This window comes from Ambystoma mexicanum, chromosome 9 (genome assembly GCF_040938575.1).
Source record: "Ambystoma mexicanum isolate Mex_15411 chromosome 9, UKY_AmexF1_1, whole genome shotgun sequence".
NCBI classification, from domain to species: Eukaryota; Metazoa; Chordata; class Amphibia; order Caudata; family Ambystomatidae; genus Ambystoma; species Ambystoma mexicanum.
In genome coordinates, this window is record NC_090931.1 from 1,068,845,248 (window position 1) to 1,068,870,819 (window position 25,572).

The window sequence follows — 25,572 nt, forward strand, 5'->3', positions numbered from 1 at the left end:
CTGCTGACCGTGATCCCCAAGTATTTGGTACTTCTCTGATCCCACCGGAACCCCCCGGCATCATGAGGTTTCCGAGTAGCATCATTCAGAGGGAACACAATAGATTTAGTCCAGTTCACCCTCAAAACAAATACCTCCCTGAAGGTCTCGACCTCTCGCAAGATCTGCTGCAAATTACATCCAGGATCCTTAATATACAAAATAACACTGTCCACATACTGCATACAGGGAGATCAGGTGCTTGATCCCTCCTAAAGCCAGTTCCTGATGCACATGCTGCATTCTGAAGCGGTTCCATAGCTAGCTCGAATAGGAGAAGGGACAACGGGCACCACTGTCATGTTCCCTCCCAAGACAAAGGGTGCCAAAAACACTAATCTGCGCTATCACCCCAGAATACAGGATATTCACACATTGCAGGTAATACGACGGGAAGCCCATTTTAATCAATACTGTATATAATTAGCAATCCCAAGCAACCTTTTCCATATCTAAAATAGCTCCAATCGCCTGCACTGAGGGGTCTATCTGGGCCAACAGCAAACAGTCTCCACAAATTAAGCGCTGTGGAAGAACAAAGCCGGACTGATCTCCATGTACAAGAGAAGGAAGAAGCAGCCTGTCCGCCAAGATTTTAGAAAATATTTTAGCATCCAAATTAAAGATATTGGTCGATAAGCGGTGCATTCCGTTGGGTCCTTACCAGGCTTCAATATCAAGGATAGAACGCCTTTGCGCATTGTGGGGGGAAGCAACCCCATCTGCGACGCCTCCAGCCACACTTCGTTTAAGTTTTTGGCTAATTTCAAGCCAAATCCATTATAAAACTCTGATGTAATACCACCAGAGCCCAGAGCCTTGGACGTTGGTAAACCTTTCATCGCTGCCATAATTTCACCTACTGTTATGGGGGTACCCAGAGAGTCCCAAGCAACCTCATCCAGACTCGCCAGCTCGGCCTGCTCCACAAAGGACTGCATAGTACCATTATCTAACCAGCCCCTATCAGCATATAAATCCTGATAGAAGTCCCGAAATGCTCCAAGGATAGCAGCAGGTTCAGAGACCAATACGCCATCCGCTCTTCTAATCACAGGAATGTCTGCATGACCTCGCCCACCTCGCACCAACCATGTCAAGTACCTCCTGGGCCTCTCCTCCTCCCCATACTGACGTGCCACTTGCAGAGCTGCAAGGAACCTCACTTCCTGATCTGCCTCCTCCCCAATGTGGTTGAGCGCTACCCGAATTGCGGTCAGGTTACTACCGAACGACCGATCCTCACCCCCACGAATGAAGCTCTTTAAACTCGGCCTCCAATCCGGCCAGCCTCCTCCAAATCGCCTTAAGCCCCGCGTTTTCCAGCAAAATGCAACGGCCCTGCAAAACCACCTTAAACATCTCCCATAAAACTCTGACAGAAGCAACCAAACCGTCATTGGTGGCAAAAATGGGCGTGATACCCTCCAAGACCACACTCTGATACACCACGTTAAACGCTGAACCCTTGAACTGCCAATGCGGCTTACAGATGTCCAATTCCTCCAACCGGCCCTTCCACAGGATGAGGGTGTGGTCAGATAACGTCCACGGCAGCATTACACACCTACACGTTTTATGAACCAGATCTTGACCCATCATATGTAATCTTTAAGTGTTCTCAGAATAAAAAGATAACTCCTTGTCTCCAAGAAGTAGAGTTCTCCATAGATTAATCAGCCCATATTCCATCAATCACCCCCACCATCCCTTCACACCAACTCGGGTTACCACCCGGGGACGTCGGATTCAGCGACCTTCGGCCCAACCCCTCCTAGAAGGGGGAGGCCACCAAACACATTAGCAAGCAACTGTGCTGTAGCGTTACATAAACCTGGCCCTAGTGAGTCCCAACAACTCTACACCCCCCCCCCCCCGGCTAGTCCGCATTATGATCCACCCTTAAAAGCACTCATTAAAGAAAACCAGAAGGCATTTGATCCATTAGGACCCACAATATATTACCAATGCAGAGCCTCCCCAGAGCATTAGCCCAGCACACCAGCAGCACTATCGAATACGTCACCCCTTAGGCAAAGTCTCAAAGAAGTCCAGTATCTCTGCTGAATCTATAAAAAAAATCTGTTTTCTTTTTTTTATTTGTTGTACATGGTGAAAAGAAATTATACAATTCATCAGATTGAATGCAATTCATCATCAGATTAAATGAGAAAAGTAGTACATACCTACAATAAATACAATTAGAAAACAGATCTAAAAAAACGATACCTACAGTAAAAATGACAAATTGAAAACGTATATGGCCACAATCAAAGAAAGTAAAAAACCAGCAACATCACAATTATATACTCAAGTTAATGATCTACAGTTCCATTCTTCTTAAAAACACATATCACCATCCTAAAATGTATTTGAAACAAACAATATGAAGAATTACCTTCATGGTGATTCAGGTTCTCTTAGTCCAGGCTCTACCTCCTTCACAAGTCACCCAGCCATCCACTACAGTAAGCATATACTTAATTCTATCACCATCGGCACAACCACAGGAACTGGGTGTGGAATGTTGGTGATGTAAGGGTAAGGTGTGGGCCCGGCGCGTGGAGGGACGCACGCGTGACGTAGGCCCTACCCCTTCAAAATGTCCCCCTCATTTTTCTGTATTCCTGGCTCTCCCTCCTTCCCAACTGGTTGGGACCAGACTAAAAAGCCTTAGAGAAAGTAAGGGTGGAGGAGATAGCAGGTACAGAATTCAGGCAAACAAGTTGTGGAGCTCCTCTTGTCCGAATTTTGCATAATTTCTAGAAGACATATCCACAGTAGCATAGTGCTTGCAAAAGGCAAGCGGGGAAGCCCAGGTAGCCGCTTTACAAATGTCTACAATGGGAGCATGCCTGGTAAAGGCTACAGATGCTGCCTTGGCTCTGGTAGAATGAGCCCGAAGTCTCTGCGGAGCCCCTTCATGACGTAAGCCTTGAAGATACAGGAGACAACCCATCTGGCGATGGAAGCATTAGCTGCATTATTGCCATGAGAAGGACCCCCGTAAGTAAGGAAGAGCTGGTATACTTTTTTATAAACGGTTTGATCCTGTCTAGATAAAACTTTAACGTTCTTACAACATTTAGGTTATGTAATGTGGTCTAGGAAGAAAGACAGGAAGACATATTTCCTGGTTTAAATGAAAGTCGGAAACCACGTTAGGTAGAAAGAAGGGGCCCGTACGTAGGACACATTTGTCCTTATGGAACACTATATATGGTTCTTTTGAAGAGAGAGCCTGGAGTTCTTCAATCTTTCTAGCTGAAGTAATGGCCACCAAGAATGCCGATTTCCAGGTTAGAAGTTCTAATTCACATGAGGCCATAGGCTTGAATGGTTTTTGCATTAGGGCTAAGACCACGTTGAGATCCCACTGTAGGGGTTCACGAATAGGGCAATGTAAGCGTATAAGGCCCTCAGAGTGCCTTTTAATGGCTTTGTTGGAAAGAGAGAAATACTTATGTTCTCTATTCAGGTACGCACCAATGGCTGATAAGTGTTTGTACGTGTCAACTTTGACACTAGTGGAAACTAGATAAGACAAGAAGGACATGACATTATTAGATGCATTTAGCGGGTTACCGTCTTGGTCCAAGGCCCAGTGACAGAACCATAACCACTCTTGGTACTCTTGTTCAGAGGAGAATTGCCTAGCATTTCGTTGCTAGACTGCCCCAGGGCAGGACAAAGACTGATATGTTTGGGATATTTCTTCTCTGTGAAAGCTAGTGAGCATAAGACTCTGGGTAAGTCTCTCGTAACCAGGACTAATGTCTGGCAGAGGGACTCCCAGGACCTCCTTTGTTAATTAACGTATTTGAGGACAAGGTTTGTTTAGCCATTTCCTTTTTCAAAGATGAAAGAGTCAGTATTATTGATGTATTTAATGCGTTCTTCAAGCCAACCAATGAGAATCGCATAATTCAATTTCTTTGGTGAATTCCAGCAATATCCCCGAGTACGTCTGAGTCTCACCCTTCAATAGCTCGAATACATTGACCAGTGAGTTTAAAACAAAATTGAGAGCCGTCAAAGTTACTTTGTTTGCTTTAACATCAGATATACACCCTACTGGGGGGACCTTTTCATGCGGCTCAACAATCTGTCACCTTGAATCCTGTTTATCTGGCTGCAAGTGTTCTTGAGAAGTGGGTTCTAGTGATATATTCTATCTTTCATCTAATGGAATCAGAGACAGATTCAGGTCCTTCGGCAAGTGTATTCCCTTATTAGTGAGGTCCACGTCTATATCCAGATCTGGCTGCAAAGATGAGTTCCTAGCATCTGGTGACCCTAAATTAAGATCTCCCAGGCTACAATGTCTTCTTTTTGGAAAGTGTTCCTTGATGTTTTCCATAATATTTGTGGCTGTAAGCGTAAAGTCTCTTTCCTTGTACGCTTGTCTTCACCTTTCCCTGAAACTGTGTTAAAGGGAAATCCGACATATGCACGTGTGTACAGGTGATCACCACTTGCCCCCTTAACCAAGGTTGCTCCCATTCTAGGTCAGGCAAAAGAGCCCTCCCATTCTGGGGCACGTGGGTCATCCATCATGGTTGTACTTGCCAAAAAATATTTTGATGTCATGCTGAGTACTTGTTTTCCTCCTAAATATTTTAAATAGTTGGAGTATGAGTATAGGAGAACTTCTACTCGTATTCTGGGGTGCAACTGAGAAGACAATGAGCAGTACTTTTTACTGCTTTAGGCGTCTTCTCAGTGTTTGAATAGAATAACTGTAAAAGCTCCCTTATTACGAAAGATGTTCGTTACTGAAAAAGTGGAAGTGTTTTTTTCCAACCTGGAATCATCCAGCATCCACCAGCCAAGATCAATACACCACCGCGCACTGAACAGAAAGTCTCAGCAGGCTCAAAGGGGAGTACCTCCCCCACAGTCACCTCGCGGATTAGCCTTGATTCGTGCGCAGCGAAATCTGTCTGATGGTGTCAGACAGTTTTGAGTGGTAATGGGGTTCCACCATTTACAAATACTGCATTCTGCAAGTGTCCAAATCCGAGGTAGGGACAGAAGCTTAAACACTGCACCACACTTCTTCCCCAAATACCATGTCACGGATTTGCTTGCCCTTAAGGGAATCACTTACTTACAAGTCCAGAGAACAAGGAGCATGTTACTTCCCTTTGTCACCGACAATACATTTCAAAGATAAAAAGGAGGAAGGAGCCGGCCGCCCACTGTACCCGCCACACGGAACACTCTGCTCACTCCGCCTTGGCTCCGCCTCGTGGGTGTGTTATTATGCTCCTCCTCTGCTGAAAGTGAAAACAGACTCTGGTCTGTAGTAACTAGAAGATGTATGGGAAGTCAAGTTAGCAGCAAAACGAGCTGCAATTCTGAGACCTTCATATTGTGACTCTCAGGAACTGACACTGATGTTTGTAGATGTGGTTGTGAAAATAAGCATCCTGTAGATCTAAAGATGCCAACCAATCATTTGGATGAAGAGAAGCCAGAGTCTGAGGAATGGTCACCATGTCGAAGGTTTCGATCAGCAAAAATTGGTTGAAGTCTGAAAGGTCCAGAATTGGATGGATCTTGCCTGATTACTTTGGCATCAGAAAGTAACGAGAGTAAAATCCCTGACCTAGTTCCTCTTGAGGAACAAACTCTATCGCTCCCAAGAAAAGGAGTTTTTGGATCTCTTACAGGAGCTCCAGGGAGGAGGTTTGGAGCTTTGGAGGAGAGGAAGGTGGAATAGCAGGAAGGGCGAGATGGTAACCATGCTAAATAATATTCAGGACCCATTACTCTAGAGTAATGGTTTTCCAAAAGAGGACGGCGTTGGAAAGCCTTCCTGCTACAAAGGATGTATGCTCCTTGATGATAGGAGTGGAAGGTATGTAGATGCCCGGAAGGAAGTCAAATAGACTTCATTTGCTCTTAAGCAGAATTTTAGGAAGGGGAAGGTCCCTACTTAGACTTGGGTCTATATCTTCTGTTTTTAGAAGAGTAATAAGACTTAGCGGAGGTAGCAGAACCACTATTTCCTTGAGGACATGGTTTAAATGACTTAACATTTTGGTGATATGGTTGTTTCACTGAAATTGAGCTAAGGGTCACAGGCATGATGGGAATCGGCCACAGAAAACTTCTTCCGGCAACGGATGCACTGCTTCAATCCAGTCAAATAGAGCACGCTTAGAGGGAGGCACCACTAATAGAAACAATAAAAATGAAGAACCGATCCCCAAAAAATAGGGATGGACAGCAAAAACAGCAAAAACGGGATTCGTAGCACAGCAGAAAATTCTGACCCGCCCAGTAGGCGGAAAAACCAGGAACTGGGTGTGGAACGTTGGTGACGTAGGGGTAAGGTGTGGGCCCGGTATGCGGGGGGATGCATGCGTGACATAGGCCCTACCCCTTCAAAATTTCTTAAGTAACAGCTACCTTTTGCAGCCAGCTTTTCTGGCCTGCCTGCTGATGCAGGCATCCCCCCAAAAAGAAATATATATATTTTTTAAAATCAATGCATGATCACCATCATCCTTCGAATGTACCAACTTCAGTGAATTAATAAATCTGGATACTGCAATTCCCACTGCTGTCGACTTAGGGCATAAACGGTTTATCCATACATTCTCGATATCTGCCCAATGAATGAAATCATTTTCCTAAAATATGCTGTTCTTTGAAGAGACAGTGAGGAGCACTCCAAAAACAGAAGTTTAGTTGTTTCAATAACAGTTTAATCTTTACAAAATCGACAACTGACGTCTTCAACACCGATCAATCTCCTTCTTAACTGAACCTCACGGGGTGGCAACAAGTTCCATCGCAAACCAGAAGAAGTTGTCTCTGAAAACTATTTGGAGAAAAAAAGCAAATATGGGGCTGCAAGACCTCGTCTCTTATGCTCATGAGCCAGATGGGAAAGTGAGGGATAACCGTGGAACTGATTGATAGAAACATTCCAGTCCCCATCAAAGCAGCTTTCCCTTTCTCTGGATTGACTTTCAAGGTATCTATCTCTTGATTGATCTCTTTCAGCACATTAACACAGTAAACCCCAACCTTCCCATTGGACATGCACATTTTACTTGTGCAAGTTGCGTTTCCATATACACATTCCAATCATAGTATAGCAAACCACTAGTTGCAGTAATTAGTCTGTAGAGGAAAGCCAGTAATCTCCACTGGACACAAACCTTAATTGATAAGCCAACTTCATAACCAGTCGCTGCAAGCGGAATAGCATTAGGCACTCTAAAGATTCTCCTTCAAATAGAAGCATCCAGTTTGTCTAACAGAGCAAAAATACGTTGTTCCACAATTCCAGCCCATATACCATTTTCATATTAATGTTACCGTCATAAAAATCTATGGCCGGTTTCATGTAAAAACTGCCACATTTTCTGTCGATTTTGAGTAATTGGTTGGTCAAGGCAGAAGTATTCTTTTTTTTAAGACTGAATGCATATTCTCAAATCCCTGCTGGGCAGATAGGTGAAAACCCAAATAGATTATGCTTGAAGCACAACAAAGTAATATTTTCCAAAACCCATTTAGGTGAACAACATTTTTTCCTCCTTCAGAATTCAAAGATTCTCATATTCCCTGGATTGATTATAAGACCATTCAATTTTGAATATTCGTTAAAAGCCGATAAAACGCTGGAGACGCAACCTAGCTTTATAAAAAATTAAAAAGTCGTCAGCGTAAGCAATCCAGGGAATTCTCAAAGTACTCAGTTTAGGAAATATAAAAATGGGGTCTTTTAAAAATTCACCTACATCAGGTACACATAAGTTAACAAGGCAGGGAGCCAAAACGCAGCCCTGTCCGAGGCCTGACAAATTCCCATCTTTATTTAGACACACTTTGATTCCTGACCCTTCATGTAAAACAATTATCAATTTTAATAGACCCCCTGGCAGCCCCCAGCCTGCTAGTTTTGACCACAATCTGCCTCAATCCACTATCAAAGGCCGCCGATAGGTCTATTGAGGCGGGGTAAGTACAGCTTAATTTGTCTGCCCAAGCTTGTTCTTGGATTGCTCTAACCACCAGACCATCTACATTTGTGGGGTGTCCCTTCGGAGAAGCTGGTTTGCAACTTAATCTCCCAGCGGACTGCGCCCACTCCAACAAATGTGTTAATTAAAGGGATGCAAAGACTTTACTGTGCACATCAAGCAAAGTGACAGGACGATCATTCTTGGGGTCGGTCCTCGTGCCCCTTTTAAATATTGGTACCACCAGAGCTGTCCGACAAGACTCAGGAAATTGGTCACTTGCTACTACATCTTTAAAAAGCTAAATGAACATAAGTGCCCAGTCTCTGCAGGTCGGACTCTTTCTCCTGCTCCTGCTCTCCGAGTCTGTTTTTGCCCTCTACTACCTGGGTGGATACAATTACCCAGCTACACCGCAGAGCGGTCGCGCAGTCTGAGCAGAGTCAGTTGCAGTCTCTGCAGTCCCTGACCTCCGGCATCAGCAAAGCCCCAACACCTCCAGCGAGACACTGGATGAAGAAACAATGTGCCTCAGAAGTTCGCAGCAACTCCAACCGCCCGCTACCCTTCTGTTTTCCGCCAAACACCCGGTCAAATTGAGACCACAAGCTCTGCTACCCATAAACTCCATCTTGACGGGCAGCGGCCAAAATTGCACCCCAACGGGATTACAGCTCCCAATAAAAGCGGCAACAACCAGCCAGAAAACCCCAAAGAGGAGCGATCAACCTGGGGCGGACTCTCATTTTCCGCTGATTGAATCTCAAAATATACAAAAAGCTTCAAGTAAAAGAAAGAACGACGAGACGGAAGCTCCAGCAAAACTCCTCTCTGAAAACAAGGAAAACACCGCCGCAAATGCCGCGCATGAGGAACTCGCTTCGAGCAACCAGCCCGTGCCCTGTGACACAGGCTACCCCGACCGGCCAGCCGGAGGACCGACCGCGACGGTACCGCCTCCACGGGAGCATGGGCTCGGTCAGGAAGCGGTGGCAGCGAGGCAGGAAAAAAGCTGGAAAACAAACAAACGGCTGCGCTCTACCAGAACTGGCTCTTACCGTGGACGTCTGCCTGGAACAGAGGATTCCAAGCGGACAAGCAGGATTGCCGTCCCATGCCGCGAGCCAGGCAGGGGAGCAGTCTTTGACTTCAAGGGCGGAGGACCCGCCAGGGCGAAAGGGCGTGGCGGCTTTAGCGGTCTTGGCTACGGAGACTCGTGCCCTGATACATGCGGGCGGCCTCAAGTCTGCCGGAGCCTCTGGCTCACCACCCCTTCCGCCCACGGAACCAGCGGGCGTCTCGCACCTGAGTGAGTCTGAAATCAGTGCGGATTTGCTAGCTCCCCCGGAGGAGACTAGTGGAACTGCAGAACAGCCTGAATAAATAAAAAGAAAGCCGGAGAAACAACTGTCCCCCCCGAGAATGCTGAAGAATGGTAATACATCCAAGATCCTAAAATAAGCCCTCAGACAAAAAAAAACAGCGCCCAAATCCCAAAGGGTGAACCGACCAACACAAAAAAAATCGCAAAAAAAAACAGGACAAAAGAACCCAAAAAGACTTGGTCAAACTAAGAAGACTCAGCAAAGAGTACCAGCGGACACCATCCCGAAAACCATGATATGCAACTCCTTAAAGGAACTGTTTGCCAGACAGGGCAAAAGAAAACATGAGGTCCTCAAGGAACCAACAGACGATGAAATACTCGAAGCCCTGACGGACCTGCAACCAGCAGTGAAGACAAGAAAGTCTGCCCCAATATTCAAAGCCAGCAGGGCTCCAAACACTACAAAAGACAACTCACCTATAAACCTCGCAGCCAAGCCCGCACAAGCCGAACCGAACACAGCAATGGGGGTGGCCAAACCACCCTTACCATTGGGGCCTCAAACCACAAATCAACCCTCTGAATCTTCACCAACTAAAGACTTAGGAGACGTAGAGGCAGTCCAGCCCTGCAACATCGAACCCAAGAAAGCGGATGAAAGCCGGGAGACTGGCAGGCAAGGCAGCCAAATAACATCCACGCCGGACCATCCGGAAGTCTTCCTGAAACCTAAACCCTCAAGATCCCAAAACCCGAGAATATCCGCAGATGAAGAATGGCTGCTCTATGGCAGACAAAGTTCGGTGAGAAAATCTTCTCTCCTTCACTTCTCACGCGAACTCCGAACATCGAACCATCACCAGGAACTGAGGGCTACCCAAGACTCCGATTATGAGGCTCCCAATAGAAACCAATCAGACCCATTAGGAGCGCAGAAAGGAACCCCAACCAAAAAAAACCCAGTCCTAACGACAATAATGTCGGCCATAACTATAGGCCTATCGCCATTTGGGAAACTCTACGAGTCCCTAAACGAGACACTAAAAGACCACACCACGTTAATTGCTATGCTCCACACAAAGCTAATTTTCATCGAAGGCTTCATCACCGTGAAAGAAAATAGCATATAAACAAAAACAGTAGAAGACTTTCTGGCTGACGACCAACTAATGAATATCAGCGAACATCTAGAAAAGGACCTGACAAGTAGTTTGCAAACTGGAAATGACCAAGTTGAGAAAAGGGAAAATAGGAACAGCCCACTGCACCAACAAAAGAGCCCCCCATTCTATACAATGGAAGAACGAAGAAATAATCTTCAGTGCACTTCAAGACCAAACCAAAACTAGTCAAAGAAAAGTATCATTTACCTCAAGATCTGAGCCTCCATCTTTGCATCAAGAAACCCCAAAACTGGAGAACCGACATAAACACAGAGAAAGAGACAGAAAATCAAGCAGAGACGATTCACGACGTGAACCAAATAAAAAGAGCTCAAAGGATGACCGACCTCAAGAAAATGAGCCGTCGGTGAGACCTCACTATAAATCAAAAACTGAAAAATACCATGACCGATGCCATCCCACTAAAATATCCGTTTGGATTCTAAAAATAGAGCAACTGTCAGAAAATCGGGATGAAATATTTCTCAACAGAAAAGGAGTCCTAACCCTCTTTGGATTTATTCCAGCACTTCGCCAGATTAAATCAGAGGACCTGAAACTAGTGAACCCTTATTAGGGGTGTACCGAACTTCGGCTTCTAGTAAGTATTCGGCCGAATTCCGGCTGAAAAAAAGCTATTCGGCTCCGGCCGAATAGTTTCTTGCTATTCGGCTCTTGCCGAATACTTTGACATTCTCATTTGAATACAATGCAACATGAACTCAGAAAGGCAAATATAGACATCAGTTTTCAAAACTGAATTGAATTAGACCAGACAAATTGCTATCACACATTTTATATTGTAATCTGCTCTTTAGGGCATGTTTTGTTACAGATTCTTAGACATAAAAGGTGCTCATGTTTTATACTTAGCCTGCAACAATACAGGAAAATCTTTTCTCTTAACAAATGTTTATATGCAATGTGAACTTTTTTCATTTGGGAAAGACAAACTGAAAGAAATCTGCATAGATACTTTCAGTTCCTGTCATGTCACTTCCCATTGCATACATCATAGTCCCCGCTATTCTTTTTTTAAGGACCTGAGTCCTGAGTTTAACTTTATCTGATATTTTATCAGGAATGATAAGTTGCATATGTTTGTGTATTGGCAAGAAGAAGTGACTAAGATAAGTGAAAAGTGATCAGCATTTTTTTGAGTGGGGTGAATAGTTGTGAGATGGAGTTTACACATTTCAGATTTCCTCTTGACTTGTGTCCTGCATGAGCCGACATGAACCATTTTATACATTTCTATGTGAGCTGCAAAGAAGTTTCGAAACTCGACCGCATCGACTTTGCAACTGGTTAGAGAATGCAATGCATCTGATTCACAAAGGCAGTTGTGAAGCCTCCTACTTTAACTGGCACTGAATATGCAACAATCTTCTGTACATTTGGTCCCTTCATTTTGGTTAAATCTGCTTTATTTCTGGCTTTTATGCTTTAAATAAAGATGCTACATTAATTACAATGAAGAGAAATAAAGTTTAAAATGCATTTAAAATGGTGCTTTATTGTTTTTCAATAAGCGTGTTTTTTGAAGTTTGGAACATGATAATAAAGTAACTATTCGGCTTGATATTCGGCTTCGGCCGAATAGTTGACAAACTATTTGGTATTCGGCCGAATACTAAATATGCTATTCGGTACAGCCCTAACCCTTATCACTCTAACCATAGAGCAAAAACCAACTTGCACATTCCTTCAAAGAAAATACAGATGCCAATAATCAACGAAGCAGAGGATTTAGCTAAACTTGGCTTTAAGGTGTTCGGAAACTCGACGAAACCTAAAGAGCAGAGAGAAACTCAAGAAAATGACCCCAGGACGTCGAAAAGCAAAGGCACTGCGAGTAACAAGATAAAGGACCATCCGGTCACTGAGAAACTGTGCCAGGAGCAGGCAGACCTTGGAAGAAGAACCGAAAGGAACCCAAGAAGCGGGACAAACAGAGACCTAAACCCTCAAAATAACCAACGGAATTCAGCGAATAATGAAACCTTAAAAAAAGGTGCGCCTAAGGTGCCGCAAACAAGCAACTCACCTCTTATGAAGCAATCAGAAACTCAACAACTAAATGAAAACCTGCAGGGAATCTAGTCCTGGCTGCCAAAAGCACTCGCAAAAAACTTGAACAAATAGCAACTCGAAGGTTGGCAGAGTGCCGACAACGACACCTTGCCAGCCGACAAATTCCCCACAGTTTTAAAACTTTGTTCCTGGAACACTCGCGGACACACCCACTTGACGACTCGAAACGATGCCGATCTGGTATCATTCGACGTGATTTGTCTTCAAGAAACATGGCTCGTCGACAAACACATCCTGGACAGCTACGACGTAGTCCTGGCACCTGCAAAAAGAGGCCTTTTGGGCCGACCATCATTCGGATTACTCATGGCATGTAGAAATGGTGTAGGTTTAAGAATGAAAGAAACCTTGCTGTCAAACCAATCCATACTAGCAGTACTCATCGATCTTGAAGGCTGCGAAAGGATGCCAAGCACAGAAATAGCGATCTTGAACACCTACTAGAATCCGGCAGCATTAGACGCAAAAAACTTCACCCATATGATGGAAGAAATAATCGACGAAATTCAGTCAAATCGCCAAGTCTCGTCCTTCATAATCTGTGGAGACCTCAACATCGCTCTCAAAAACCCCAGCTCAATAGAGGAGAAAAACTCCAATTCGACAAAAGAACCTCAAAGAGGAAAACTTTGGTGCAAACTGATGACCTCACGGCATATGTTAAACCTCGACACAGTCTTTTCAGAGAAAGACCGTTTGCCGACCTGCGAACAGGGAGCGTTGCGAGCAACAATTGACTATACCTACGTCTCCCGACCCTTTTTGGACACCGTAACAACCTTTAAGGTGCGTAAGACAATAAACAGTGACCACAACCAACTAATAACAACGTGGTCAACCAACTTCCGTAGAACCAGCGACAAACCATTTGGCATTGAAGTAAACAATCAGGGAAATCGGCTAAAACTTTCAACGTCGGCAGTAAGGAAGCTCACACAAAGATACTCCAAAGGGGGTATGTCGGAAGAAAATCCAGAACCTGACTATGTGCCTCTGCTCGTGGCATTTTCCACAAAAAAAGACAGCTCAAATTACCGACACCAAACATAAGCATACCTATGATGCCCAGTTAGCCCAAAAAAGACGCGAATTTCGAAAAATCAAGAGGCAACTGAAGCAAACACAGTCCAGCGACCAGGGGTCAAAATTAGCAGAAGCCTCGAGAAACTACAGAAATTGGGTTAAAAACCATCGCTCAAATCTCTACCAACAAGATTCGGAAAGTGATTTGCGGCAACAAAGCAAGAGAATTTTGGTCCCTCAGAAAAACCACGTCATCATCAAAAAAAAACTTGATTATCAATTCAATGGGGGAGCAGACATGGATTGACCACTTTTCAACGCTCTTTGAATCTGCAAACAAAGAGGACGTTGGGCCTAGAGAAAACGACCCCTCGAGCTAGTCATGTTTCGATGACCAAGAAGAAATCTTCGAGACTCTAATAAAACTAAAAAACTCACGAGCGGTTGGCCCATGGGATTTCCAATATGGACCTTAAAAAAAATCCGGCAGAGTGGTCAAAACTACTAAAAAAGATCTTCACGAGATGTGCAAAATCTAAATCCATTCCACCATCCTGGACCAAGGCAACCATCGTCCCGATTTATAAAAAGGGGGATGTGTGTGACCCTACACATTTTCGGCCAATCGCCCTCCTAGACTGCATTGGAAAGGTCTTCGGAGCCTTACTGCTAAAAAGGCTACAAACTTGGACTAAACTTGCACCATGCCACGATCGATTCCAAACTGGCTTAAAAAAAAAATATTGGCACAGCGGCGAACATCCTGGTCATCAGCATATTAAAAACCAAGGTCCTTGAAGGAAAACCAAGATCTTTTGTGGCCTTCATTGACCATTCCCAGGCCTTTGACCTGGTAGATAGGCCACGACTTTGGTCAAAACTTGAAGGATGGAAATGTCCAAAGGAGATCCTTCTACCACTGAAGGCCTTGCATACAAACACCACCCTCAGAGTACGATCAACCCCCCAAGGTCAACTCTCAGCAGAAACCCCCACAAGTAGTGGGGTCAAACAAGGTTGTCTTCTCACTCCGGAGTTATTTCTCGCATACATGGGCGACTTCAATGCAACAGAAGATCTTACAAAAACCTTTCCGCCAAAACTGGCCGAGGTACAAATCAGCCGCCTTATGTACGCCGACGACCTCGCCCTGTTTGACCAGACCCAAATAGGCCTACAGAGACAACTGACAAACCTGCTACACTACACAACGAAAAGCAATCTACAAATCAACAAAGAAAAAACAAAAATACTAATTCTAGAATCAGCATCGAAAAGATCGGACAAATTCAAATGTTATAAAGAAGATACAGGGATTGAAAGAACAAAAGAGTTCAAGTACCTGGGAGTGACCCTTGACAGTTCCCGCACAGAAAGTGCAATGCAAGAAAGCCTGAAAATAAAAATCAGAAAACTAGCAGCACAAGGTAAAGCTATAGATCTCAAATTCGGAAAATGTTCAACAATCCCGGTAATTGAATTCTACAAGAAAAAAGTAGTACCATCAATTACATACAGAGCCGAAGCAATGCCCCAAATTCCCAAAAAAACTCTGGACAAAGCTGCAAGGGCATTTTTGGAGAAAAATCTTGTGTTTGCCAAACTGAACTTCAATGCCGGTGATTCGACGAGAATTGAGCCTCCTCTCTTTAGCAGGCACGGTAAATATCAACTCGGTCCTGCTCTACCCCAAATGCATCGCCCAAGACAAACAAAACATCTACACAATGATTGGCCAGGAAATGAAAATGGACACAGTGAAAATGTTGACAAAATGGAAAACGGAAAATTTAGCATCACTGGATTCAGTAGCTTGTACAGAAGCTGACCTGTCTTCAAACCCGGTCAGAGTGACCGAAAAACTCAAAAATCCGGACTGGTCAATCACCATAGCAGATGCTACAGAAAATAAACTTTTAAGTCATCTTCCTCATACCCAGTGCAAAGTAAATGAACTTCAGAGGTACATTAAAAAATTCCCAAACAGAGCTTCCAGAAACTACCTACTCAGGATAAGACTAAACTTAATCGAAACAAACGAGATTCGCCACACTCGAGGTATCTCAGAAACAAGCGAGTGCCGATTCTGCGGCGCCGAAAAGGAAACAATTTGCCACCTACTAATGGTCTGCCCAAAAAACCAATCGATAAGATCAACTTACCTCGACCACCTACTCGCAAACGAACACTTTGATGCGGACCAATGGTGGCTAAGACTGATTGGAGGGGATCGAACAATGTGGCAAATCGCCTTGGTAAAGATCATCCAAGAAACATTGAAAGTCCTGGGCATAGGCCCCTGAGGACTTGCGGAAATAAAGGAACAACATTTTGTAAAGTTCCATTTTGGAACAAACACAAGTAAAAAAAATAAAAATAAAAAAATAACAAGTGCCCATAGCAAAGGATCACCCATCAGGATATTATTGGTCAAACCGTTGGTACCGGGAGCCCTAGAGGTTTTACTACGTTTTATCAAATCGACTACCAGATCGGTGTCCATTTCCAGTTTTCAGTTTCCATTCGCCCTCCAATTTCTGCAAGGGCTCCCAACTTCCACTAAAAATTCACCTTGACCGGTATAAAGTTCTTCAGAATGTGTGATCCACAGAGCCTCTGGAACTGCATTTAACTGTGATGTAAGGGCTACAGCGTCTTGAGCATTGACGATTTCCCAGAAGGCTCCAGAATCCCTTCTAATGAATATGCAGAGCATAAGTTCAGGATCTTTCTGCAAATGTTTAGCTCGATGGCCTTTACAAAATGTACTGAAAACTTGTTTTACCCTTTCCCTCTGCTCAAGTTTCTTAACTAAAATGCTGCTTGAGGACATTATTTCGCTAATGTCCTGATGCATCTGTCTTTTCTTTATTGCTAGAACTTCATCAAAACTGTGGACATGGGGTCTTTTTAACACATTGTTATTCCCCTTCGAATTATCCCATTTTATTTTACTCAGCGTTTCCAGTAATGATTTAGTAAAGTTATCAACATTAAATGTAGACGGCTTCCATTCGTATGTTGTCCTTTTAAAAATATCTGCAAGAGTGCTGTTCAAGTAGCTAATCAGTTTCGGTGACCAGCGAATTCTATTACTTGCTGCGTTCACCTTCAAATCTTTTAATGAAAATGAGTAACCGTATAGAGGGAAACCCCAAATTCAACCTTTAACAGAGTGGTCACTCCATGTAATTTTTGTTATGGCCATGCCCAAGCATGAAAGACGTAGATAATCGTCCACAAAGATTTAGTCAGTTGAGGACTCGCTCGCCCCACGCCTCGTGAGGTCTCCTGTGACCTTCCCATTGAGCATTTGGACGCCCAAGGAGGCTAACGCCGTACTCCATTGTGTTCCCGCCTGTACCTTTCTCCCAGAGAGGACCATATCGGCAGTTACTGCCCATTCCTTTTCCCCATAATCTAGATCCATACAAGTGGCATTCAAATCTCCAGCCAATAATATATGGCCCAAAGGTACTTCACTCTGCCATGCAACAATACGGTCTATTATGGCCCACAAAAAGATATCTAAAGGTGCAATACCATTGTGCCAATATATATTTATTACCAAGCACGCTGTGAGATCCGCAATCCCTGATAATTCAACGATAATAGCCCCAAACAGAAAGTTAAGGACTTCTCTGGCAATCAGGCCATGCCCAGAGCCAATAGCTGTTACTAAGCCCCACGATAGAGGGTGCTCTTGTGGGGCACTAAATCAATTACTTCACAATGGGGATCCCCTCATTTGCCTTCAGTGTCACTCTGAGTTCATTGATATTATCGGTCTCCCGTGTTCCATTATGTTCTCTTCCCTGCCTTCTACCAGGAAACACAAACGTAACAGATAATTTTTCTCAGATAGTACTAGATCCCTAACAATTTTCATGTAGAAATGTCAAATACTCGTCTCATGCGTTAACCTATCCACAAATTCCATGCAATCAATGTCTACTGATGATAAAGTTTCCAGAGCGGAATCTCAGGAAAACAGAAAATCGGCTAAACATTAGATTGATTCCAACACACCAGGATCTCCTTCTCCCAAACACTCGTAATCCATAATGTGTTCTCTTTGGTTGACCCTTGGTGCTTTCCTGCACCAGATAAGAGCTGGGCTTGACCTGTATCCTTCTCTCCATTATTAGAGACATTCGTACCTGAATATGCGCTCTATGCGTTCCTTAAAATATTAAAAGGAGGTTTCTTGTACCTTTGTCTGATTTGTGGCATTTCATGTTCTCCCGGCTCTTTGGCATGCACAATAGCTCTACTTACATTGACTGGGCTCCAGGGGTGAGGGCCACCAAAGTCTGAACCCATGGCCCTTACAATTGTCCCCACTTCCGGCCAATACAGTTTACCCAGCAAATGTTTTATCTCTGGGCAATTCTCCTTTTGCTGAGTAACCATCGTTACCACTGAGTTCACATTGGCAAGTGTACTCTGCCAGCCCATACATAAAGCTGAGCCTGTGTCTAACATCACAAGCCGGGTACCTGAAGGATAATTGCCAAACTCTATGTTTTCTAACTGTTGGAACCTTACTAATGATACATTTATTGCACCCAACGCACTGTATGTCTGAGAAGCATACAAACAGGACTCACTGGTCAACCCTTTGCTCTCCACAATAGCATGCATTGTCCCTTCTCTGTAGCAGGGGGTTCCAATTCACAACAATCCAAGTCAACTTCCTCTAAATGTATGTCGTCACTCACAGCAGGGTTAGAAAAATCTTCATTTTGGGACTGTGGTGCAGGGTGATTTAGGGCTTCTATAATAGTTAAGTCACGCAAAAACAAAGATGACCCCATATTCCCCTTAGATTTTATATTTTTGGATTTCCTTCCCATTTTCCCACCAAACTTGTTTCCAATTGCATTAACGTTCTTACCAGGTGCACTGGAAATACCCTCATCCCACTGTCCGGGTCACCCTCCATTATACTTTCATCAGGACCACTTGGGGGTGAGTGTACGAGTACTCTCTCCCCTTCGACCTGTCTCAACACCCCCCCGCCCCCTTTCCATCACTGCTTCAACGTATGTTCTAACTGGTACTTTAGGGCTGTGCAGATTGTTACCGTCCCCGACCCCCTCCTCTCTTATTATGATCGGCGAAGCATCAACCGAGGTTTGTGATGCCACATGAACCCCACAACTACCTGAACAGACAGGGGGGGGGGCAACGTTTCCAATTTGATTTTTATCTCACTCAAAGTATGTGCCATCACCTCGTTCCTGATATTATCAGAAAGTTCTACACATGAACTGAGCACTGTGTTTAAAGCAGACACAGCTTGTGATGTCTTATACGTTCATCTGCCTCCCTGAGTGTATGGTGCAGAAATAACGCCTCCCATGTAATATTCTACCCCTGTATTAGTGCAGACAAATTTTCCGAAAAATGTGTCAGTTCCATAGGGGAGCCTATACAAGAAGCATTGCATGTCTGCTGAACAAGACAATCACAATTTTCTGCGTCCTCCATGTCCAACTCAGGTAGTACATTCATTTCATTGTCCGCAAATTCAATCATACTAATGTTTTTTATATGGGTCCTATCTATACAGCAGTAGCCTGTTTGGAAATAATGGATCTAATTTCAGTGCTGGCCCCAGACTTCGGGAAGAAGTCAGTGATTTTTTTGGCCATCAATTGGAGAAGTTATTTGACGCATGGGGCAAGGGGTGCTCGCAGATGGATGACAACATATTTTTGATGGTATACACGCATTTCGCCGACCTATTTTTGGTCGTGGTACTTTTCATCGCCGGATTTTACATCGCCAGAAACCCCGTTTTTTAAAAAATTTTATTTTGGGGGGTGTTTTGTTGGGGTTGGGGTATTATTATAATAGTAAAGGGGGATTGTGGGGGGGGAACCCCCCACACAATAAAAAAAGAAACAAAAACAGGGTTTCTGGCGATTTAAAATCCGGCGATGAAAAGTACCACGACCAAAAATAGGTCGGCAAAATCACGTAGAACCCCTTTGATGCTAACTTTTGTGTGCATTGTCTCTCATTCTCAAGGGGACGAGATGTAACGTCGCCCAAATTAGACATTATCTCAGCAACCATTTCTTCTTCTGTGCATGTAGGACCTCCTTCCTCGGTCACCATCCCTTCCACCTGTGTATAATTACTCTTTGTGCTTATTAATTTGGTGAAGTTCGATTTCGATTGTAATATGCCGACTTGACTTCTCAACCCTAAAAGACACGCCATTATAAGATCAAGGCAACAGCTAATGGTTTGATTTTATTAATACGTTACAACGGATAATATACATGTATCCGTTTATTCGTTTGGTATTGTGCCGCCATTCCAACAGTTGGAATAGTTGGAGCCTTTTCAGTCTAGAGAGAGTTGCAATCCAATCAGCAAATCGGTGGGTGTTAAATGTCGTCTCTTAAGCCGGCTACAGTACTTCGGCTAAAACAGATCAGTTGCAGGATAAACGTAGAAAGTATTGAAGTCCAGCCTGTGCAACAAAAATGCTCCTGCTACTCGACCCGATTCAGTTGACGCTTTATTAAGTGCTTGACATTGTGACAAGGGCAGTTATACCAACAGTACTAAACAAGGTGTTATATACATAGCAATGACCACATCGCCCAACAATGATGCATCTCACTACAGGAGAGCGGACCATAGCACAGGATTAGAACATACATGATTGTAACAAGCAGATTATCAAATTCAGAGGGGATCATGGCTTTTTGTATCTCCAACTCCATCGTCAGCAAGTGTTTGCAGATAAGCTCAAAAGCTGGGCCAAATGTCCAAGGGCCTGGCACAGGCCGGTTGCAAGGAGATCCAGCGTTCCTCCAGGTCGGATGCCCAAGTGACATCCCAGAGCCACTGTTCTACAGTGGGGCTAGCAGGTTTAAGCCATAAAAGCAATATGCACCCCCAGCAAGAATCATACAAAGACTAGCAAGTTTGCTATGGGTATGCTGAAGTGATAAGAACTCGTGAAACAGGCAGTTCATAGGGCTCGGCTCAAAAGCACAGTCCAGCATCTCGAATACAGCAGCAAAGACCCCGGCTCAATACTCCGAGATTCTGGGGCAAGCCCAAACCATGCGAAGATAGCCTGTGTCATCTGAGTTGCATCGGGGGCAGAAGGGAGAGTGGTTTTGGGACATAAGGTGCAGTCTAGCTGGGGTGTAAACCTGTGCAATACCTTAAATTGAATTAACTGGAACCTGACAAAGGGAAACCTCACGTGTCTGCATGCACGTAGCTTCCCAGCCCATATCAGTAATACCAATACCCAGATCCCTACCCCAGGCCTCCCGTAACTTGGATAGCGGTTCGCTAACCCAATCCTGCAGCAGATTGCACAGTCTGGATACTATCCCAGTAGTCAAAGCACTTTCAATAATCAGTGCCAGAAGCGGTTCAGGTCTGCCTACCAGGATGTTTAGATAGGCCGGTCCACGCGACGAAGGAACCCATAACGAACAAATCGGCAAGAGTGGAATAGCCATCAGCTGCCCACATATTCACAAAAGTTCTGCTTATTTTAGGAAACTACGGGCAGGGGTTCCAGAGCGGAAAAATCCCTATGAAATGGGTGAGGGTTATCTAAAAGCCAACATATTTTATCCCATGCCAACGCTGTGGGGGCCGCTGGATTATGCACCCCAGGATCTTTCCACAGTGGGGTAGTACCAAAGAGCGGACATTGCAGGGCTCAGTCGCGTGTCGCTCAATCTTTACATGTGGGAGTGGATGGTCCTCAGTAAACCAGTGAGCTGCATATTGAGCCTGGGCAGCTAGCCAGTATCTCTGAAAGTCTGGGGCAGCCAGCCCTTCCCGACTGTATGGTCTCGTAAGCGTGGCCCATTTAAGTCTTACCGCCCCAGCATGCCACAGAAAGCAGTTTACAGCAACCCTTAATGCATCGAACAGTGCTGCACCAGGCCATATCGTGACATTCAGAAAGCGGTACAGTAGTTGCGGCAGTACAATCATCTGGAGGAGTGACACCAGGCCAGCAAGCGTTATAGGCAGTTTTGGCCAAATACGCAGTTTTACCAAAACTTGTTGCAGGTAGGACCCAAAGTCATACAGTGAGGCATGATGTCTCGGGATTATAATCCCGAGATACTTAACGTCAGTGGGAGACCAAGCGAACCCCATGTGGTCACGTGGGACTGCAGTGGCATCTGTCAAAGGAAACAGTTCGAACTTACCCTAAGTCTGGATAAGAGGCCGAAGCGGAGGACATCACGCATGATTTGAGCGAGATTCTCCTCCGTATCTGTAACGTATAGCAATGCGTGGTCTGCATATAGCGATATGATCTCGAGAGAGCCCGAGTGTCTGATCCCCCTGGGTGCATGCCTTTGGCGCATCAAGTCGGCCAGAGGCTCTACGACTACCGCAAACATGAGTGGGGAAAACAGGCAGCGCTGTCTGGTTCCCCTGCAGATGTCAAATGGGGGTGAGAGCAGGCCATTGGTGCAAACCCTGGCCATAGGCAACGTGTAAAGTAGCCATATCCATGAGATGAATCAGGGGCTGAAATTGAACTTTGAGTACAGTCCAGATGAAATGCCAGGATACTGAATCAAAGGCCTTCTGGAGGTACAGTGACGCAGCCACCACCCCCACCCCACATCAGAGGATCCCAGTTGATAGTTAAAACACAACTAGTTCCCAGTGTGTCCCTTTAAGCGATATAACCAGCTTCAATGTTCTATCCAGCTCCAGCCTGTTGATATGCCACTTGCCTTCTGATGGAGACCAGAGGCCGCTCACCTACAAATCATCGCAGTGGGTGCCCCAACCCTTTAGGGACGCATCCAAGACCACTCAGGCCTGGGACCAAGGAGGCCAGAAGAGTTCCCCTTCCAACAGATTGAGGCGCGTGTTCCACCAGCCGAGTCTGCAGACTACTTGGCTGGACACTGAAAGGCGATCCATTAGAGCTCCCAGATACTGAGACCATTGGTCCCTCAGGAGCCACTGAAGGGATCTCATACGCAGCCTGGCCTCTGGCACCAGAAAAATACTGGAGGCCACAAGACCCAAGAGGCAGAGGAAGGAAGCCGCTGCAAGAGTGGTGTGGTTCTGAAACAACTGCACCATCTGCTCAATGTTTCTGACTCTCTCCTCGGAGGAAAACCCTTCCCTGCCTGGGTGTCCAGGACTGCTCCGATGAACTGGAGCCGCTGTACTGGCGTCGGATGGAACTTCTTGAAGTTGAGGCAGAAGACCAGCTTTTGCAGTAGTAGGCAGGTGTCTTCCAGATGAGACGAAACCTGCCTCGCCAACTTCCCTCGGATCAGCCAGTCATCTAGGTATGGAAATACATGGACCCCGGATCTCCTGAGGTGAGCCACAACTACCACCATGAGCTTGGTGAAGACACTTGGCGCGGAGGTCAACCCAAAGGGAAGCACTTTGAACTTGTCGCCAGTGAGGAACCTCAGGAACTTCCTGTGCTTTTGCTGTAATGGCACATGGAAATAAGCGTCCTGTAGGTCTATCGACACCAGCCACTCCTGAAGTTTGAGAGCGTGGAGAATCTCTCTCAACGTCACCATCCTGAATTTGTCCTTCCTCAGGAACTTGTTGAAGGCCCTGAGGTCCAGGATGGGACAGAGACCTCCCTCCCCCTTCTTGGGCACCAGGAAGTAACGGGAATACAAACCCAACCCTCTCTAATCGGGAGGTACCTCTTCCATGACACCCTTCGATGAAAGGGCTCTGTTCTTCCTGGAGTTCCTGTCCCGGTTGGATTAGGGAAGATGGAGGACTGTCTGGAGTCCTCTTCAGAAAAGGCAGACAATAACCCCACCAAATCAACTGCAGGGTCAGAAGTTCTTTCCTGCCACTGGGGCCAATGCCCCGCCAATCGTCCAACCAGTGCATCGTGGGAGGGAACATCAAAGCGATTTAGAGGGCACAGGTGACCCTGCCGCTGCTTGTTGGCCTCTAGAGACCCTTTTGTCCCTTCCGGGACACAAGAAGTGCCTCTGCACTTGCCTGATTTGCAGAAGCTGCGCCTTCTTGCCATAGGGCAAATAATGTCTGTAGCCCATGCCCCTGGAGGCGAAGCTGAATGCAAGTTTGGCCGGCTGCGCCGTTAGGCCCAAAGATTTAGCAGCCAATTATGACTCCTTGAATTTCTCCAAGGATTCGTCTGCTTTCTGCCCGAAAAGCACGTCACCTTCAAAAGGCATGTCCATCAACCTGTTTTCGACATTTGGAGGCAAGCCAGAAGTTTTAAGATATGCTTGGCGTCTCATCACGACTGCTGAACCCATTGCTCTACCAACACAGTCCGCTACATCCAGGCCAATTTGTAATGACTGTTTGGCTACCTCCTTCCCATCCTCCACCAGCTGTATAAAAAACGTCCCGCATGACACCCTCAGGGACATATTCAGCAGCATGTTACACTGCCTTCCATAAGCCAAACGAGTATTTGGCGAAACCACATGCCACGTTTGTGGCTTTGAATGCCATGCTACCAGAAGTGAACCCCTTCCTGGCAAAAGTGACACATTTTCTCCCCTCTCTGTCTGTAGGCAGATTAGAGGTGGATGCCGCGGGTCTGGTGGAAATAGTGGCTGCCTGTATAACCAACCCTTCCGGGGAAAGGTGTGTCGCGAGGAAAGAAGGATCTCCTCTTGTCGGCCTATACTTCCCTGTGAAATTGGCATTCACGGGGGGAATGGTACAAGGGTGCTGCCATAAGGAGGCTAAGGGGTCTGCAATGGCAGGGTTGAAAGGCATATTGTGTTCGACTGTGGTACTCTCATCCAGAATGTCGGTAAGGTCATACTCCTGAAGAGGGGTAGTGGACGTCTTCAACCACAGGGTGTTAACTACCCTGTGAATAAACTCCCTGAACTTCACACTAGCGTGAGTATAGGGCTGTTTTTGCTGTCACTCCAGGTCTGCAGAATTGTTCAGACACTGGCATCATGTAAACCTTGAGCCAAAGCCAGTAAATCGGCCTGGTCGTCAAAATAGTCGATGCCGCCGCCTCCCGTCTAAACTGGGTCCTCAGGGTCACTATGTTTCTCGATTCCGAAACTGGAATGCATCGAATCTCAGAAACCAGATCTCGACAGTGGCACAAATGGACTATTGCCGACTGTTGGCCCTGAAAGCTTGAGGGTGGGTTGCGAAGCCGTAGCTTTTGATGACTACGGTTCTTTCGGCACCGAGGGACGCTTGGGTAACCGATGGGCATCGGTGGCCTGGGCCTTACTGCCTTCCAGAAACTTTTTGCTGACGAGAGTAACAGCCCTAGATGCCGATGATGTAGTAGGAGTGGCTGGCCTAGGGTCGGGAGCAACGAGCTCCGCTTTAGCTGCCAAAGCTTGCTAGTCGGGGGCCAGAACCCCCTACCCACCTACAGCTGCTTGCGTCTGAACGATTTCCAACATAGAGGCCTTAAAACTCTCTCACTCTTCCGGCGTGGTCAGCCCCGCCGAGGGCTTACCTCGTTCCGACAAGCTGGACTTGTGTCGATGGTGCCGTTTCTTCTTCCGCGAGGAAGACGAGGAATGGCTCCTGGAATGGAACTGTTTCTTGGCCTTCTTACAATGTCGTTCTTTACCCTTGTAGGGGGTGGGCTCCTCAGTCTCGGCCTCTGAGGTCTGGAAGGCAAACCGCGTCCGAGATTTGTTGACAGGTCGGCCCAAAGCCAGTTTCCCGCCCTCTCATGCAGGGATTTTGACTGCATCTTTGAGCACGATGCGCGGGCCTCCGCGTCGTGACTAGCACCCAGACACCCTAGAGAGGCCTCATGGAGGTCAGTCATAGACATTTTGTCCTCGCAATCGCAGCATCAATTGAAGCCCGAAACCCTGTAGGACGACATTGTGTCAACGTTTTTGAGAAAAAAGCGTACAAAGTACAATAAGAAAATTGAGTAAACTCGAGTCGTGTTGCTGATGCAGCGTGCAAGCGT